This window comes from Mesoplodon mirus (genome assembly GCF_964341445.2).
Source record: "Mesoplodon mirus genome assembly, chromosome: 9".
NCBI classification, from domain to species: Eukaryota; Metazoa; Chordata; class Mammalia; order Artiodactyla; family Ziphiidae; genus Mesoplodon; species Mesoplodon mirus.
The window spans coordinates 33452921-33472068 of record NC_138985.1 but is presented as its reverse complement, the minus strand read 5'-3'; positions in this window follow the sequence as shown (position 1 = coordinate 33472068).

The following is a 19148-nucleotide window of genomic DNA, read 5'->3' as shown; positions in this document are numbered from 1 at the left end:
ATAATAATAATAATAATGGCAACCCAAAATGATTGCCCATGGAGTTAAAGTTGCTAATCAACGGACTTTGACTTGGAGAGATTATCCTGTATGAGTGGGCACAATGTAATCACAAGGTTCCCTAGGAGTGAGAGAGGGAGACAGACAATAATTACTTGGCCCAACACTGATGAGTTTTTCATGGAAGAATGAGTCCATGAGCCAAGAAATGTGGCAACCTCCTTGTGCTGGAAAAATTAAGGAACACATTCTCCCATAAAGCCTCATAAATAGGCTGCATTCCTGTAAAGAAGGAATGCAGTCCTGCTGCTAAACATGGTTTTAGAACCCAAGTCCTATTTCAGACTCTGACCTCCAGAACTGTAAGATAATAAAACTGCTTTGTTTTAAGCCATTAAGTTTGTGGTAATTTGTTAAAGTGGCAACACGAAGTTAATACCCTAATCTTATCACAAGAGAGGTGACTATAATTTATCACTGGTCCTAAAACTTCAACTCTCTTGTCTTCTTGGTTGGATATTTGACATCATGGGCATAGATATGATCTCTATTCATGTGTGTAGCGGAGAGTGTAGCAAATTCACACTAAAATAATGCAAATTGGACACACACGTTCATTTATACTTAGATTTAGTTTAATCTTTTAAAAGCAAATACAATTAAAAGATGATTAACTTTGGAGATATTAGAATGAAACGAAGAATAAGAGCATAAGAGCTTACATTTTTTATTTACATTATAGGGTCTATAAGGATGCTGTCGTGAAAAAGAACAATAATAAATGAAGTTGATAATTTATGGAGTTGGAAAGGCAGCTTAAGCTACAAAACTATATAACTTGTGAGCACTTAGGACATGAACTGCAGAGCTTCTGGCTTAACAGGAACATAAAATGAGAGCAGCTGAGGTTTGCAAATTTGTAATCTCCTTGTAGAAAAACAGGGAAAAAGACAGAATAATAAGACGAATCTATTAAAGACTTAAGACTTGGTCCATTTGTCCTTGTAATTCAAAAGCTAATTCAGGGCTTCCCTGGTGGCACAGTGGTTGAGAGTCCGCCAGTCGATGCAGGGGACACAGGTTTGTGCCCCGCTCTGGGAAGACCCCACATGCCGTGGAGTGGCTGGGCCCTTGAACCATGGCCACTGAGCCTGCACGTCTGGAGCCTGTGCTCTGCAACGAGAGAGGCCACAACAGTGAGAGGCCCTCATACGGCAAAAAAAAAAAAAAAAAAAAGCTAATTCAAATACTGATTTGATATATTGTGTTAACCATCATTGCTGATAATCATAGCATACCTGGCATTCTTCTATCTGACATCGAAAATATTCAGTAGTTTTTGGGCTTTCCCTTTACAAACCAAGTACAGTTTAATTTCAATCTTAGAATAGTTTCCTCAGTGAAAATGATCCCTCTTATACCTCTGGAACAGGGATATCATGGGAACCTATATAGTGTCAGCCCAGAGAACATTTGTTAAATGTAATTTGCATTGGAATATCAACAAGTATGAATCAATAGCTCTAACTCATGGATTTTTGCTAAATTTTCTCTCCTCCCAAATTTTATCATCTCATGCATTTCCCATGTCCTTTACCATGAAGGTTTGTGCCTTCTAATATTTCGGTACTGTCATCTACACAATTCAGTATTTGGAAAAATCAATTCCCACTGACTTCTGCATAGATTTGCATAGGTGATGTTCATATAGACAGAAATGATAATTTTTATGACATTGAGTTCATGTTGTCTTCAAAATACACAGTGATTAGCTGTGTAATTGACCGGTTGGTTTAATTACTGAATTTGATCATATTTTTTTGTTCCAGATAAAGATATATACTCTGGTTTTTCATTTCACTTACTCACTTACTGATAACAACAGGTAGATGACAAGATACATATTTTGGAAAAATCACTTTGGTAGGAGTAAGGATGGACCAATGATAAAATCATGTGCAAAACTAGAGATGAAATGAAGAGTGTGGTATTGCAATACTCTATCACAGCATATCTTAAAGCTTCTGTTAAGCTCAAATATTTTAACTAAAGCTATTCTTTTCATTTTGGGAAAGATAAAAGTATGAGATTATACAAAGTATGCATTCTCTCTTTCCCCCATTAATTAAATATGAGTGATGACTCTCACAAGTCACGTGCTAAAAATTGATGGAAATGCATCATTACTGAAATTAGAAAAGGTACATTTCAAGTTCTAAAATCATGTAATTTTAAACTGATATGGTATAAATGGAACCAGTTTGAAGAAAATCACCCATGATCCTATACTAAGAAAAACTAAAATTTTATGGGAAATTAAATAGTGAAAATTCTAACAGAAACCTCAGTAAGCATTATTGTTAATGGTGCAAAAACAAATCCAGTGGTGAATATACATTCTCAGCACTGTTTGTTGTTTTGGGAGGGAAGGATTTTGAGGTGACTATGGCAAGTGAGGAAGATATATGTGAATCACCAAATTGAAAATCGGTGTGTGGTAATTCTTCTTCCTGACCATATCTCTTACTTAGATGAGCATAATATTTATTGTACAAGATGGAGAATATTTGAAAATTAAATAAAACACTTCTACAGTGAGGCTGTTCTCGGAAATCTAGACTTGACGGTTTCACTCCAAAATGGGCAGTGTTTTCCCCCAAGGGGCTTCCCTACAGACGGGTCAGGACATGGCCACAAACTGCCAGGCAGTAAGTAGTCCCAGAACAAAACCCAGAGAGAGCCATACTACATCCTTGGGGTACAGACCAGGCCACAGAGAAAACCAGACATGGAGTTTCATCAAAGATATATCAACAACTGGAGAAGATACACAGTTTAGAAAAGTAAATATCTGTACTGGATCAATCAAGTGGTAAGATAGATCCAAATTATTATGCTCTCCAGGTAAATATGAGACATGTAGTACTTATGTACTTATGTAAAAAGTGAAAAGATCTGAAGGATATTCAATCACACATTTTAAAAACAGCAGCTTATTATATATTTTAACAAGCATTTATATTTATAAAAATTTCTGGAACGTAAAAAAGATGCATAACAGAAAAAGATAGAATACATTGCTATTATTATCATTTTTTTTTACCATACAAATGCAAGTGAATCTAAAACAAAAGGGCTTTTTGTTCCCAAATACATTTAAGAAATCATAGGTGCTATTAATGTTTTTAGAAATTGCTTTTAATTTTCTATTGCCATTTTAGCAATACTTTTCTATTTGTTTATTTATTTAGTGGCTGTTTAGATTATATTATTTAGATTATAATATATATCCTCAACTTTTCAGTTTAGCTAAAATGACTTTTAAAAAATTGTATGTGTAATGTATGTTTCTTTATACCCTCTCTTATCCCTTTATTCTATTGCTATCATATTGTTGTCCTGACACTTTTCTCAGGTTCTTCAAGCCAGTAAAACTGTAAGAATAACATAACTTTTGTCCATTGTTTTGACAATGTCATCTAAAACACATCCTAAACTCATAAACATCCATTAGTCTATTTTTAGCTTGTATTCTATTGTGGGTTCTGATATACTTATCCCTAAATGGTTACTGGAGCTTAATAATTTATTTCAACAGATATTGAGTTTAGTGCACACTTTTATTTCTCTTTATTGCTAGTACACATATTTATTATTTTAAATGAACCTTAGAGTTTTTAAAATTTGCTAAATTATACCAATGGAATTTTCTTTGAACTTCCAATAAATTAGTAGAATAATTTGGGAAGAATTTGTCTTTGATCCTTCTTTCTTTCCTGAGGATCATTTGTGCCTTTCTATTTATTCAGGCCTACATTTATATTCCTGATTAATAGATATAGAGATAGTTAAATAGATAGATACAGGTATAAATATAACAAGTTAAAGCTCTCTCTCTGTATATATATACAACTTATATATATACATACATATGTATATATATATATGTGTGTGTGTGTATATATAGAGAGAGAATAGCATATATTTATTATTAAAAAATTCCGTTAAATTATTTCTCTGTTTTCTGTAAATGTTTAGGTTAAGCTTGAATTTTCCTCTTATAAAAATATAACAGTATAAACTCAAAAATTTATACCAACTTTTATACCAGTGCTTATACCTTTTATTTTATTTACCATTGAATATTTTAATTGATTTTAATTTCCATTAAATATGATAATAAATTCTATTTGATGTTCTTTCTCTGTATTTGCAAATTAATGTCTTATATTTACTTCTCTGTCTCTAGTTAGATGTTTCTTTCACTCTCTCATATACACACTTGTGTGTATAAAATATCAGGTGCTTTATAGATTTTAGAACCTTTAAAGACATGAATATAACTTTTTAATAAGTATGTTTTCAGCATGCATTGATAATCTCATATTTATTTTTAATTTGGACTAATAACATGATTATTTATATCATTTGATTATCTGAGTTGGAATCACACTTTTATTCCTATGGTGGAAATTTGTTTAATCATAGTATTCTTTTCCATTAATGTTTCAAATATAATTGGAGATTACTAATATTTTATTTGACATTTTTGTATCAACGATTATAAGTGATTTGTACTCTACATATTTTTTTTTTCTGCAGTATATGTTGCATTTCATAATTAGCGCAGTGTCAGCTTGGTAGAGGAATTGATAAAAAATTCATTATTTCTCCATTTTCTGTTACCATACAAAAATTTTGCTTGATTCTTGATAGTTTAAAAGATTTTTTTCATAAAATTATTTGAATCCATATTTTTAAAATGTATATTTTTATGACATGCATTTTTCTTCTATGAATTCTATTCAACTTGGATTTTTTTTAACTCCACTTACTTAATCATAGAAAATACTACTTTATGTCTATTCCTTCTCATGTAGTGGCATGGATTTGTGTAACTTTATGTGGAAATTATAATGTTTACACTTTTTCCCCCTCTGGGCACTGATTTATTTTTCCTGAATTTTTCAAATAACTAAAACTGCTTTTATTTTCTAGATTACAGTTTCTCAACCTTAACACTACTGACATTTAAGGCCAGATAGTTCTTGTTGTGGCAGACTGCCATTGCAATGTTGGGTGCTTAGCCTGACCTGTACCCTCTGGATTTCAGTCCCCCCCCAGTCTTGACAACCCCAAATATCTCTAGACATTGTACATTGTCCCTGGGATAAAATCTCCACCAGATGAAAACCGCAGTTCTTGATATTTGGCAATTGTAGATTTTCTTATGATACACAAAACAAATGTTTTCTTTATTTTTTAAATATCTAAGTTTTTATTTGGTACTTCCATTCCTAAGTTTATTGCAACAAGCTCAGAGAGGGTATTTTCTGCTTCAGTAGATTTTTCAAGAATTGATTAATATCTTCTTAGGACCTAATACATGGATAATTTTATAGATTTTACATGTGCTTATAACAGTGTATTCTCAAATTTCAGGGAATTTAAATGTGCATTTATCTAATTAGACAATATGATTAGCTACAAAATTCTGATACTTTTTATCCTAGCATTTATTGCCTTTGTGACTTTTCTCTTGCATTTCTTAAAAAAAATTTCTTGACACTTTTCCACCTTCCATTATTCATACTTATATTTCAGTTACTGTAAGATTTTTATTAGTAATTCAAAATTGTAGTCTAATAAAGTGACTCTGCCTGTTTCACTTGCAATATTTTTATTTTACTTATTCATTTTTCTGATAATTGTATCATCCTTATGTATTGAATATATATAGATAGATAGATAGATAGATATAGATATAGATATAGATATAGATATAGTTTGTTTGTTTGTTTTGTTTTACTATAGGAATTTTTCAACCCAAAGAATATTTTTCAATTCTAGATTATTAAATAGTTTATTAAATGTTATGGTTATACATGCACTTCTACTATTTTCATCTTTGTAAATTAATCAGTCTTAAGTTCTTATAATGCATATCATGTAAAAAGCACAATATGGTTCTGGGATAATATGGTAACTTATAAGAGAGTAAAAATTTAGATTCTTAACTCAGATAATAACATAAACCCAAATTAAAACTGGTTTTAATAACAATGAAAAATGAATTCAGAAAACTACCTAAAAATGTGAAGGTGTATATAATTTTTGCAGTTATAGACCTTTATAGCATGGGTTCAAATACAGGCACCAAAATAAAGAGACTGAGAGATATAAATAAATAAAATTTAAAATATATGTATTATAGTTGCATAATTAAAGTAATTAAAAGCATATAATAACATGGATGAATAGAGCAAAATGTTTATTTTGCAATATCAGTAGTTAATATTCTTATTTTAGTAACTAAGTGAGAAAATGTGGTGTTAAGTATAGAACATCTGCAGCAAGTTTACACACATAGAGACAAAAGTGCAACACAGTCAAATAAACATGGGAAGATACTCAGCTACACTAGAAATCATGCAAATAAAAATTGAACCCATGTCTTTTCTTCTAAAAAATAATGAAGATTAAATGTCACAGTAGCAGGTATTGCAGACATGATGAAAAGATGGCGATATGGATGACTAATACTATTGTTTAGAACGTAAATTGTTGAAACTTTTAAAAAGCTATATTTGCAATTTGTATCAAAAGCTTTGAAAATATGTTGAATACTTTAACTACAAAATTTATCTTCAGACTATTTATGCAATGTGTAGTTAGTTTAGCAACATTTATATACAGTAACTTACTGTACATTACTGAAACAAATGGAGAATTAATTAAGGTGGTACCTACCTTTTTCAATACCTCATCATTTTTTTTCATAAATCTATTAAACAAGGCAAATAATAGTTTAACTTCATTTTTAATTTTGCAGAATAGTATTTTTCAGCAGATGGTTTCTTCTAGCAAATTTCATGTTCACACTGTGCTATGCTTTTATGAGTTCCAGCTGCTAACTGATAATATTTCACTGCTGAATCTATCGTATGTGATATAATTGCTCATTATGTGCCTTCAAACACCAGAAATATAGTTATTTTCAACTTGAAGCAAATTAAAATCTTCTCAGCATTTTAAAATATCTACAGTTGTCTTGCGTTTAATTATTTTAAATTTGTACTTTTCTCTGTATATTTTTTAGTGAGTTACTTTGTCAAGAGCAAGAACTCAAGCTTATTATTCTTTTTTTTTATTTTCCCTCTATATACCTCGCAGGTGTGTTAATAGTTTCATTTCTGAGGAAAGGCTCTTTCATATCCATCTTACCAGATTTAGAAGACTTAACGTTTAAATATGAGAGCAGTAGTGAAAAAATCCTCCAACTTCATGGATGTTGTGAAATAAATATCTGTCTTGCTCTCTGTTAGTGGTAAAGGTTTGGCACATTCAGTGGATTAGTCAGTTGACTGGTCTTTTTTTCTGGAATCCCAAATAAGAGAGTCAGGTCGTGGGCTATTCTCTGTACCTCACATGATTCAGAGTGTAAACCAGTGTGTCTTTGAGACACAGAAAAGGTGAAGACTTTGTATCTACACTGCTTTCTGCCCAGAGAATGCTGTGTTTCTGGGTCTGTCCTTGCAGATCACAGATAATCTGGATCATTTTTATGTTTTAAGAAAAAAAAAAAAAAAGCACCTCACGAAGTTTTCAACATGATGGAAATAAGTTAGTTGAAGCTATTTGTAATTCTCCTACAAAGTTTATATTTGAAAATACAGTGTGTTGGTGTTTCTGCTACCCACCTGTTCTATCCGTTATTCTGCTTTATTTTGGCTATAATTGTATACCCCTAACTAAATCTACCTCCCAGAGACAAGGGTCTTTTTTTTAACTGTGAGCATGCTCATTAAAGATCAGTTGTAATATTTGGTTTTATCTATGGGGAACCTGATTCATTTTAGTGATTTTTTAATGGAATTTTAACTACTATCCTTGATGCTATCAAAGATATTTCATTAGGAAGCCATATAGTCCTCCTGCATAAGGATTAGTTCTGTGTGATTAAGAACACTGGCTTTTGAGAAAATATATTACTTTCTTTATAGATTTCATTACATTTTTATCTCCTTTTGTCTCCTCACTAAAATGTAAGCCACTTGAGAGGAGAGACTTTGAGTCTTCCCTACCTCTGCAATTCCAGCACCTAGAACAGAGATGATACATAGTATAGACACAATAAATAGTTGCTGACTGTAACTTTTAAATGCTCAAAATATAAATAATATAATGTTCACATTCAGTAGGTCACAAAACAACTTCTCATCAGCACGACACTCTCTGTCCACTCTTTAAATCCATCACATCATATTATTCTCTATGTTAATTCCCTTTTACTTTCCTCATTGCATTTTAGATTTTTCTTTAAATATTTGTTTGTTTTTTTAAGTATAGGTATTTCTTATTAACTTATCTTTCTTTCCCACAATATTCTAAACTCTAAGAGAGTGAGGAGCTCATCACATTACATCCAGTGACTAACATACAGAAACTCACTAATTATTTTGAATCTGTAAATTAATTAATAATAAATGAATCCTATTTTCCTGTTTACTCAGCTGCCATGATGTGCTGTATGTTTAAACATATTATTTCTCACAAAGGAGTAAACAGAGTGAACCCACTTTTATGCTGCTTCCAAGGAATATTGCTGATCACTGTATCTTTGGCAAAAATCTAACCAACACTCAGAAACCAAAGCTAGAGAAACTACAGAATTTTTTATGTTCACTGTGTCCTGTCTAGATGCTTTCATGATGAATTAGGAGCTTCAATGAATATTCACAAAGGTTTTCCTAAGAGGGAGACACTACACTTCTTCCACTACTTACCATACTGGTTGGCTAGATTTGGAATCCTGAGCTTGTCCAAACTGAGCCAAAAACTTTAACCCATATAAAAGTTATATTAAAAACAAATATCTGGCATATCAGTAAGTATGCATCTGACCTAAGAAATTATGTGATAAAATACTATATATACTAGTATATATAGTATATACTATATATAGTATATATAGTATAATATACTATAGGTGTATATATATTTAGTTATACGTTTTTATTAAATTTGCAAGCCCCCTGCTGACCTGTGTGCCTGCACATGTCTTCTATGTCATAGTGGTCACATCACAGTGTACTCAAGGCACTCAGAGAGAGCATCTCAAAGGACAGGAAATCAATGTCTCTTAACATCTGAGACCAAAAATTGGCCCAGGTTTACACTCTTATATTCTATTAGTCAAAAAGCCACAGAGACCACAAGATTCAAAGAGAAGGAAAACTGATTCTACCTCTCCCTAAGAGGAGTGTCAAAAATATGCATACTTTTGTTCTACAAAAGACACTATTAAGAGAATGAAAAGACAAGCAAGCCACAGACTGGGAGGAACTAAATATTTGCAAAACACATATCTGATAAAAGATTGGTATCCAAAATATAACGAGAACTCTTAAAACTCAACAATAAGAAAACAAACAACCCAACTAAAGAATTGGTAAAAGGCTTCCCTGGTGGTGCAGTGGTTGAGAGTCTGCCTGCCAATGCGGGGGACGTGGGTTCGTGTCCTGGTCCGGGAGGATCCCACATGCCATGGAGTGGCTGGGCCTGTGAGCCATGGCCACTGATCCTGCGCTTCCGGAGCCTGTGCTCTGCAACAGTAGAGGCCACAACAGTGAGAGACCCGCGTACAGCAAAAAAAAAAAAAAAAAGAATTGGTAAAAAGATCTTATCAGAAAGCTCACCAAAGAAGATATACTAATGGAGATTTCCCCTATGTTATGAGGAAAAAGCAAATTAAAGAACAATGGGATATCACTATATGTCTATTAAATTACTGATGAGGATATGGAGCACAGGACTTCACACTCATTCCTGGGGAGAATGCAAAATGATCAACTCCCTTTTGAGAACAGATTGGCAGTTTCTTACAAAGATAGAAATAGACTTACCAGATCATTCAGTAACCATGCCTCTAGGTATTTACTTACATGAGTTGAAAACTTAATATCCACAAGAAACCTGCACACAAATGTTCATTCAAATTGGACAAAACTGAGAAACAACCAAGATATCCTTCAATTGGTGAATGGATAAATAAACTGATACATAGGAAAAATGGAATACTGTTCAGTGATAAAAAGAAATAAAGTATCAAACAGTGAGAAGACATAGAGAAATTTAAATGTATATTACTAAAGGTAAGAAGCCAATCTAAAAACGGATACATACTTTGTTATTCCAACTATATGACATTCTCTAGAAGCAAAACTATATAGACAGAATAATGATTAGAATTTGTGGAAGGGGAGAGAGGGATAAATATGTGGAGTGTGGGGATATTTTAGGGCAGTGCATTTATTCAATATGATTCTGTAATGGTGGATATATGACATTGTGTATGCCTTTGTCAAGACCCATAGACTTTCCAACGCGAAGAGTGAACTCTAATGGAAACCATGCAATTGAATTAATAATACTGCATTATTATTGGCTCATTAATTGTAATAAATGTATCACACTAAATAGAATTATTATTAATAAGATAAGCTGAGAACAAGGTAACAGGTGTATGGGAATTCTCTGTTCTTTCTGCTCTAATTTTTCCTAAATCTAAAACTTCTCAAAGAGTTTATTAATTAAAAATAAATGGAGTCATCTTTATCATGACCATTATCAGTAGAACAGATAAATAACATATGTAAAAATAACAGCCATGTAAATAAATGAACAGAAGACATGGCCTGAAAGAGAATATATTCTGATTCATATAATAAAAATTTGAAGACAAAAAATTTACCTTATGAGAAAAGAGGTCAGTTACTATTGGGAAAGAAGATTAGTGATCAGTAAGGTCCAGAGAAGTAATATTATTGTTTTAGTATAGTTCTATTTCGATCTGTGGTTTGTGGGAAAATTAATGGACTCATTAATTAAGTTGTACATATTTGATCAGTGTACTTTTCCATAGTTTTGATATATGTAAATAACATATCTTTAATTATACAAAGCAAAAATAAATAAAACTGCAAGGAGAAATAGACAATAATCCTACAGGAAAATCTGAATATAACTTTCTGAGTGACTAATAGAACAAACAGAAACAAAATCAATAAGAATGTGGAATATTAGCATGATTAAATATCATGATTGAATAACTAGATTAACAAAATTTACAAATCTATCAGTGTAGATATAGATAAATATAGGTATTTACACAAGTACTTGGCTCAGAATATGATCTCTGAACATAATGGGATCAAACTTCAAATAACTCAGTATAAGTAAAAAAAGAATCCCTTTTTGTTAGCTAATTAAGAAATATTATGATGTTAGAAATATATTTGAATTGCCTGAGTGGATGTCTAGTTGTAAGGAAAGTAACCTTACCTTTGAGAGTTCAAATACATACATACATCCCTATAGATTATTGAAAATATTTCCAATAGCTTTGTATACTTCTGCATGTCACTGATATATGTTTGAAATGAGTAATCATATCGCAAGAGATTACAGCTCTTCTGCTATTAACTTTGAATTGCCAATTAAGATAAATACAATTAATGTAACATCTAGAATAACAGTAGTTCTTTGATTTTTTTTCACAAAACAGAATATCAAAAAGATTGTTCTAAATGTGCCCCCAAACACTTATCTGTGAGTATGAAGGCAGTCCTTTTTTAATGGATATGTAGATAGATAGATAGATAGATATAGATAGATAGATAGATGATAGACAGAATTAAGTTTTCAAGTATAAATAGGTCAAGAAGTGGGTATGTAGATGGCACTGGAGTTAAAGAGGGTCTGAGGAAATGACATTGGCATCTTTTTCCTCAGTCTAGAACCCAGGAACAGAAAGTAGTGGGCGCACTAGTACCCAGTGTCTTGGCATCATCTGGAAATTCAAGTTTGAGCCAGGGTGGCACTTATTCCTACACTCCTGTTTTACATGGTGAGCAGAGTATAGCCTTGCGGCATTAGAGAGTGGGATTGAAGGTCATCTGTTATTTGGTGTATTGCTATCTGGGAAATCTGGGCATCTGGAAACCTTCAGGGTAAAGCCTGGGATGGGGGCACTGGTGTGGAGAGAGAGACTTTGAGAAGCAAAACCTCTCATACTGTAGTGAAGGCAGATTCCCAGTCCCAGCCAACTTCTTATCATCCACTCCTGGATGAGTTTCCATGTTTATTTGCTGGATAATACTTACTGTTATTCGTCATGTGGACAAGGCGTGAACTACAGGGATTTTTTTTTTTCGTACTTTGGACATTTATCACCGAAATTCCTTCCTACTCGGAAAGAATATCCCCCACATGAGTCTACTGAGAAGAAGGTACTCACTCTCTATGCTTCCTTTGCATCTGTTTCATGAATATGGGAACCAAATATTGCCTGTTAAAGGCCTTCACCTTTCTTTGAATTGGTGCTGGGAGCAGAAGAGAGAATCTCTTCCCTGTTGATAGATGGAGGTGGTTGAGAGAAGATCACTTTTCCATTAAAACAATGATGGAGGCAGAATGGAGGGATGAATACAAGGTGGGGGAAGACTTGACCTCACTCATGGCAGTGCTTCTAGGAGTGTTTTCTGTGGGACAGTTTGATCACATGATTTGTGGCACTGTTTCTTGCTATGTTGCTTCCACATTAGATTGACAAGTTTCCTTGGTGGTTCTTTTCAATAATTCTCTCTTTAAAAGATGCAAACACCATTTTTATTGCTGCATCTGTGGATGACACTTCTCTACCAGACATCATTCAAATTTTTTATTAAATATTATCTTTTCTTAATTATGTCCCTTTTGCTAAAAAGATGAATATTCTATGTTTCTTACACACTTCTTTGCATATTCATTGAATATTACTTTCATGTCCCCAATCTCTAATTAGGTTTTCAATGTTTTACAAATGGAGTCTGTATGTTCTTGATTTAATGGAGCTCAAAATAATTACATAGTTACTAGTATTTCCCTGGCACAAAACAAACTTTTATTGAAAAATGACAGAATTGCACATAGAGCTGATAATATGTAAAATGATTTTCTGAGATCACAAAGTACAACATGCCAGAACTAGAACTTTGGTTACAGATTCCAAGCTCCTAATTTTTATATATACCACCAACATTCTATTTTGACAGTAATAATATTATTATGGGCAAAATCCTACTTATTTTCCAATGTTCAGTTAATTTCAAGAGCAATATAGAAAGAGCTCCTAAAGCACTCCAATGTCTTAGAAATAAAGTATCTATAATTAGCCATACAGAAAATTGGGGACTGAATATATATATTGTGATCATTTTATTCTGTGCAAGACAAATGAAGTCATACATTACAATGAACTTTGGATATTATGGTGTGTGTGTGAGTATGTGTGTGAGTGTGTGTGTTTATAAAAGCATACGAGGCTATTGAAAGTTTCATATTATTATGCCTTCCAGGAGACAGTATGTCATCTTTTGAACCTAATTAGCAAAAAGCTATTGCTTTTTTGCATTTTTATTAAGGCAAAGACAATCTACTTTAAAATAATTCAACTTACTGTAGAAATGTTATAAATTGCTGTAGAGTTGCTGGTCAAGGCCTGTCAGAGAAAATATGTTGTACAAATCTTAGATGAAAATTAGTGCTTATCATCTTATACCACACTGGAAAAAAGCTTACATTTATAAAATTATTTCAAAGTCATGAAAAAAGCAAATATACTCAAAAGAGAGCTGAGTGACCCCCAACCATTTATTCCCCTCTTATATAGTTGGGCACCTGAATTGAGTCCCGTAATCTGTAAATCTCCCAATGGCATGGGTGCTATATTTTAAGAATTTCATAGCACTGGATTGCCAAGCTCTCTTTTCACAGTCATTTTGAGGAGATGATTTGAAGAAAATCAAAAAGCATAAACTAAGGGAGACCCACATCCTTGGTAGGATACATTTTGGCTGAGTGGGATATCCCAACAACTGCATTTCATGGTCTGGTTGGTGAGCAGAGAGAATGTATCCTGACCCAGTGTCAACACGAGATCACTCCCTCTCATCCACTGCATGGGTTCAGGCTGTCAAATAGAGGGGTTGGGGGCGGGGGTGGGGTGGGGCAGCACCCAGAGCCAAGCTAATATCTTAACCTCCACCTCTATCATTTAGGAAATTTGACCACCCTATAGATGTTATCTGAACATGGCCATGGGAAATCACCAAAGTGACTTGGCTAAAGCAAGGTTCTAGACAAATATATTCTTATTGATAACATATTAATATAAAGAGATAAAAACTGACTTAGGTGGTATGAACAACAATAGTGCACAGCATAGAAAAGAAGATAGTTACCTCAGTACTTAAATTAAGAGTGCATCTATGAAAATAACTTAACAAAGGATTGTTAAAAAATTTCAGCAAACTCCTTGATTGCTTCTGTAAAATGCAAGGAAGCAAAGTCTTTTCAAAACAGTATCAAATGTAAAAGGAAAATAGCTAAAGATGAGAAGAAATATGGTACATGAAAGGAAACCAGATGAAATGCAGACACTTACCCAAGATAAAAATTAAACAAAACAAAACAAAACAAAACGAGTGGGCAAAAATAGTGATGAGGAAAAGAATCTTCCAATAATAAAGACATAAAAAGATGAATTAATAATGTGAAACCTCAGAAGTGGTTGAGTACCAACTTGAAAATTCCAATAAGAATACAGAAAGGAAGTATAACTAAATTAAAAGTATGAGATAAAGGTGTGCAAATATTAGACTTGTATGTATTTCAGGAAAGAAACCCTGAAGAAATAGAATGGAAACATAAGAAATAATATGATTGAACTTAAGTATACAGAACTAAATAACCTTTAAAATTTCTTAGAGATTTCATTAATTTACCTGAAATTTTGATTTCTTATTTAACACAATTATTAGGAAAGTATTATCTAATGATATTATTTTCAATTTCATGACGAATATTTGGCCTGGACAAATTCATTTCTAAATTATATATAGAATTTATATGATATTTATACAAGATTATACATATATATAATCTTCACATGTATTAATTTCTATTATTAAATTAAACATGCATTTTTGCATGCCTGGAATAAAATAAACCCAACTTGATTGGGATATATTATTCATTCTACAAGTCTATATACTTGAATAATTTCTGTAGAATTATTTTATCTATGTTTATCTATCTCTATATTGGCCGACAAATTCCCTTTTATATAATAATGATGGACTATTGGAGAATATTAAACCTTTAAATGCATTCACTCCTATTCTTCTTTCTGTGCTGTAAATGTAACATATTTCTATTACGGATGATGGATGGATAAATGGATGGATAGATAGATAGAGTTAGAAATCATCAATCTTATGGTCTTTTACAGTCAATATTTATTTAGATTTTTACACTCGTTGTGCTCCCAATTCTCATTCCTTCTTTCACCTCTGAGATTCCATCTGGGATTGTTTCTTTCTGTCTGAAAAACACACTTTAGAAATAGACCGTTAAAAATGACACTTCTTACAAAATCAAAATCCCTAAGAGAAATTTCCATGAAAGAAGCACAGAAGAAATTTCCATGAAAGAAGCACTCATAGAAAATTCATTTTAATGAATTATGCATAGCCTTGTAGCTTTTATATTTTTATATCTATATTCAAAATGAGAGTATAATGTTGATCAAACACAGTGACTGTATGTCTTGCTTTCTCTACTTAGTATGTAGTGTGCAGATGTAATAAGCTGTTTATTAACATTACATCTCTGTATTTCCTGGCTCTTACTAAGCTTTATAGAGTTATCTCAAATATAGAATTTTTTTATTTATAATATACCTATACGATACTCTCATTAGCATCCCTGTCTTAAATTGGAGGAAATTGAACCTCTGCAAGGCAAAGTAAATTAAGACAGAGAACTCAGCATTAAATCTATATAACTCAAAAGCCTATCTCTTTCCATTTATTTTCTGCCTTTTATGTGTTATATGTTCAATAAAGTCTTTAAATTGAATTTAAACTGAGACATAGTGTTTTGTTGAACAATAAATATGATGTAGGATACTCTTCCTACCTTTCAGTTATGACACATTTCATGGAAAAAAGGAAATTCTTTCATTGTTCTAGAAACTTCAAATAATGAAAATGGCACTTTCCTTGTTAACTGGAAACTGAAGCGAATTGAGTTGGATTGCATGAGATATAGAAAGCAAGTGGAAAGGAATTGAACATAATTTTCCCATTGTGTTACCTACTATTTAACTTTTTACTAAATATTTTTCCTTAATGGACTATCTTAATCCATATCGAACAAATAAACATGTGTGTCTCATATATTTAAGAAGGGCCCACTATAACATAAACACTTCCTAAAACACCTCTTTTTAATGCATGAGCTGAGTGAGTCCTGCTAGGAATGAAGTCCCCTCTATAAGGGTTAACTGATAGCTAGTCATTACATGCTCTATGAACTTGAGTGAAAGCTATCTATAGGTACACATGGAATGATGGGAAATGTGACAACCTATGATAAATGCTAAGTCAATAACCTTCAGAGATGAAGGTTACTTCCTTCTCCCTTCATTTCTTCATATGTGAAGACTTAATCTCTTCATATCTCTTTGCTCTTGGTCCAAAGTTGTGAGGTACCAAAACTCATGTAAAGCAATTACATAATGTAATAAAAAGCACATTTTTGTTTAATGTAGATCCAAGCTAACTGGCATTTCTACAGTCTATACATTTCCTTTGACAATATGTTCATGTTGCATTGGAAGTCATTGATAATATTTCTAAAGGCTATTTCTAAAGGATCCATTGTGATCCATTTTTGGACCAAGTAACTCATGAAAACAACTTGTCCATGCTGAGCAAGTTCAGTGTGCCAGAAAACAGTAAACTTGCATAACATGTTGCTGTCTTATAAACTGGCTTTGAAAATAATAGAGTTGGTCTACATTCTTAAGTGTTGTAAATATTAGCAGATGTAGCCTACGATCACATCTTATTTTCCTTTTATCTGTCATATCATAATGCATGACATGTTGCAATTAATCTTAACTCATTCCAGTTAACACCCAGACTATCTTATCATTACTGATAGAGTCACACTTCTCTTGTCCTAAAATTTGCAGTGATTTTTGTAATTTAATTGACCATTTTAATATTATTACCAATTAATTCAATTTCACTGAATTTAACCCATGCTTCAAATTTATTAAAATATTGATAACGAGACAATTAATTTGTGTCCATTTCATTTAGAGTAGAAGCCAAAATTCCTACTGTGGTCTATACGCCCTCTATAATCTGAGCCCCAGGTTAACTCCATAATCTCTTCCTTCGTAACTCCACCCTTGATCTTCCTGGTGGTTCTGACCCCCTTGCAGCTTCTTGACCATGTGGATGCAATCAATCCCTTAGGTCTTATGTTCTAGCTAATTTCTCGCCCTGGAATGACATCCTATTGACCAGCTCCCTCACCTTCCTCAAGTCTGTACTCAAGTCTCACATTCCCAATGGGACCTATTCTGTACACCCTATTCAACATTGCAAACTGCCTCTCTTATTCAACACTCGAGCGGCTCTTACTCTCCTCTGCATTTCCTTTCTATTTTAACAGCTTCGCTGAGATACAGACACATATCACACAGTTCATACATTTGAAGTGAACAAGTCAATGGTTTTTAGCATAGTCACAGACAAGTGCAACCATCATTAGTCAATTTCAGAACATTTTCATTACCTCTACAAGAAACACCAACACATTGGCTATCAACAATTTATGTACCCATCCTCCACCCATACCCCACAATCACAATCCACTTTCTAGCTCTATAGATTTCCTTATTCTGAACATTTCCAAACACATGAAATCATGTAATATGTGGTACCTCATGTGTGGTTTATTTCAGTTAACCTAATGTTTTCAAGGTTCATCCATAATGAATGAATCCATGTGATCTCATTCAAACAAATGTTTCAAGGTTGTACCTGGTATCAGTACTTCATTCCTTTTATGGTTCAATAATATTCCACTGTGTGTATATAACACATTTGTTTATCCATTCATCCCTTGATTGGCATTAGGGTTGTATCCATCTACTTGCTATTGTGAATATTACTGCTATGAACATTTGTGTACAACTCTTTGTTTGAATGCATGATTTCAATACTTTTGGGCATATACTTACAAGTGGATTACTGGATCATATAGCAATTCTATATTTAACATATTAAAGAACAACTAAACTCTTTTCCACAGTTTCTGATTTTAGCCATCCCAGTGAGTATTGTGGTTTTGAGTTGCAGTTCCCTGGTGACTAATAATGTTGAGTATCTCTTCATGGGCTGTTGAATACTGTTATATCTACCTGAGCCAAATATCTTTTCTATCCTTTGTTGAATTTTAACTGGGATTTGTCTTTTTGTTATTGAGTTATGAGTCCTTTTTATATTTAGGATATATATACAAATATACAATGTGTACAATAAATATACAATATATTTTTTTCTCCCATTTTGTGAGACATCTTTTCATTTGCTTGATGGTTTCCTTTTGAAGTACAGATGTCTTTAAGAAATCTGAGATATCTAATTTTCATTTTGTTTTTCATGTTTTTGGTGTCATACATAAGAATTTATTGACAAATCTGAAGTCATGAAGACCTGGACCTGGAATTTTCTTTGTGGAAAGATTTTTAATTGATAATTTGATCTTTTGACTTGGTATAGGGTTTTTCATATTGTCTACATTGTTGAATCAGCTTTGGTAGCTTTTGTCTTTCTAGAATTTAAACTTTTCATCTCAGTTATCTAATTTATTGGCATACAATTGTCCATAGGTTTTCTTTATAATTTTTATTTCTGTAAGATCAGAAGCAATTTTCCTCTTTTAAATGTTGATTATGGTAATTTGAGTTCTCTCTCTCTCTGATCAATCTAGCATAAAGTTTTGTCAGTTTTCTTGCTCATTTCAAGATAACTATCTTTTGTTGTCTCTGATATCCCATATTATATTAGATATATAATTTAATTTCATTAATTTCTGCTGTAATATTTATTATTTTCTTCCTTCTGCTTGTTTTAGGTTTAGTTTGTTTTTATTTTCCCAGTGTCTTAATGAAAAAGGTCATTATCTTACAGTCTGTGGCTTCTCTTTTCATTCCCTTAACAGTGCAAAAATGTAGTTTTTTTCTTAAT